The sequence below is a fragment of the Bolinopsis microptera genome, chromosome 4 (assembly GCF_026151205.1).
Source record: "Bolinopsis microptera isolate Bmic1 chromosome 4, MBARI_Bmic_1.0, whole genome shotgun sequence".
Taxonomy (NCBI): domain Eukaryota; kingdom Metazoa; phylum Ctenophora; class Tentaculata; order Lobata; family Bolinopsidae; genus Bolinopsis; species Bolinopsis microptera.
The window spans coordinates 1544796-1547534 of record NC_087075.1 but is presented as its reverse complement, the minus strand read 5'-3'; positions in this window follow the sequence as shown (position 1 = coordinate 1547534).

Below are 2739 nucleotides of genomic sequence, written 5' to 3'. Positions count from 1 at the left end.
TTGAATTACCGTACTTGGCGACGGTCTGCAACAGGAAGTAACCCACGTAGCATCTGCACTCTATTGAGACAACTGGAGCAGATAGGTTGTCATGGAGCAGATAGGTTGTCATGGAGCAGATAGGTTGTCATGGAGCAGATAGGTTGTCATGGAGCAGAAAGGTTGTCATGGAGCAGATAGGTTGTCATGGAGCAGATAGGTTGTCATGGAGCAGATAGGTTGTCATGGAGCAGATAGGTTGTCATGGAGTGGATAGGTTGTCATGGAGCAGAAAGGTTGTCATGGAGCAGATAGGTTGTCATGGAGCAGATAGGTTGTCATGGAGCAGATAGGTTGTCATGGAGCAGATAGGTTGTCATGGAGCAGATAGGTTGTCATGGAGCAGATAGGTTGTCACGGAGCAGATGGGTTGTCATGGAGCAGATGGGTTGTCATGGAGCAGACAGGTTGCCATGGAGCAGACAGGTTGCCATGGAGCAGACAGGTTGCCATGGAGCAGACAGGTTGCCATGGAGCAGACAGGTTGCCATGGAGCAGACAGGTTGCCATGGAGCAGACAGGTTGCCATGGAGCAGACAGGTTGCCATGGAGCAGACAGGTTGCCATGGAGCAGAAAGGTTGCCATGGAGCCATGATAAATTTCATTAGAACCATCATTGCCTTTGTTAAGATACATGATACCCTCATACCCTAACTAATATGCACTGTTGTTGAAATATTCTTACAGGAGCATACATACGTTTTGAATTAAAAAACCAGTACAACTCTGTGAGTAAACCAAAGCAAAAGATAACCTCTTGAAGAAACCAGACGAAACCTTACCTTTTTGGTTTGTATAAGTGGAATCCTGTTGTGCGCTGCAACATAATCAGTAATGGGGAAAGCAGAGTGGAAGTATTCATAAGTATGATTGCAAATCGTAAAATTCGACAAGACCGGTTCCATTATGTATGTATCAAAGATTCAACCTCAAATGATCATTGATCAACCATTCGCATTCAAGACAGAACTTTAAAATATCATAGATAATAGAGCAAACAGCTTTGAAAAAGTTACTGGTAAAATTGTATTATATTATATTAATTAATAATGATGTATATTCATTTATAAATATCTAAAAACTTATTAGAAAGGAAAACGGTTCGTTGGTCCATTTACCATTGTCCAATGGCAATATACATCAGTGCGTTCTGTAATAATAATGTTCTGTTTATTTGCAAACACGTACAATTTTATACGAGCTTAATTTCTTATGTTAATTGTCCCAGCAAAGCATAGTGCTATCAGTATTACTGATAAATGATATGAATCACTCGATTTCTTATGATTCGATTTCTTATTATTCGATTTCTTATTATTTGATTTCTTATTATTCTTCAACTTGTTTATTTTGATATGGAAGCGCATTCTCCATATTATCTAGTTCACGAATCGCACAGCAGGTTAAGTTTGATGGGGGTGCCTGCGCAAAACGTTTCCAGTGATTTTTTAATTGAGGTTATGAATTATTTATGACTAGAAAGCCCGTGGTAACAGGGACGAAGCTAGTAGTATTCTTTGAAAGAAAGTTTTAATCGCATCAAAAAATATCCATCTCAACCGAAGATACAGCCGATTTAAATATAAAACACTTTAAACACAACGTAATTACCACAAAACCGATCAAAATGACGTTAAAACAATCTTTGCACGTGCATGTGTGCATTAAAACACCGTTGCTATGGAACCTTTTGGTTGTTACCTAAATTCCTATTTCTCGTCTGATTTGCACGTGGGCGGTCGTACATCAGAAAGAATCTTTTGAATTATAGTAGAGATTAACAAAACGCGTCATCATTTTTAAATTAGTACAATTGCAGATAATTCCATTTCATAATAACTATATGTCCTCTTAATATTACTGTTATGAGTATTAATGACGGTACCGTACTGTGTAAATACATTTAAGCACTCTATGCAGCATTACACTTCAAATACCACAATGTCTAGTGTCTACTCATGGAGACATGTGCAATGTGCGCGTGATAGAGAGCACTCAAGACAAGTATTTTAAGGTTACTGGAGCAACTAATTGACCCGCCCCGAATATTTTCAACTAAAGTGACTGTAACTACAGTTACCGGATACCACGTGGTACGCATGTGATCACACGTGATACCACCTCATCACACCTCGTCATCACACATCGTGATCACACCTCGTGATCACACCACGTCATCACACCACGTCATCACAACACGTCATCACACCTCGTGATCACACATCGTCATCACACCTCGTGATCACACCTCGTCATCACACATCGTGATCACACCTCGTCATCACACCACGTCATCACACCACATGATCACACCACGTCATCACAACACGTCATCACACCTCGTGATCACACATCGTGATCACACCACGTCATCACACCACGTCATCACACCTCGTGATCACACCACGTCATCACAACACATCATCACACCTCGTGATCACACATCGTGATCACACCTCGTGATCACACCTCGTGATCACACCTCGTGATCATACCACGTGATCACACATCGTGATCACACCTCGTCATCACACCACGTCATCACACCACATGATCACACCACGTCATCACAACACGTCATCACACCACATGATCACACCTCGTGATCACATCTCGTGATCACACCACATGATCACACCACGCGATCACACCACATGATCACACCATGTCATCACACCACGTCATAACACCTCGTGATC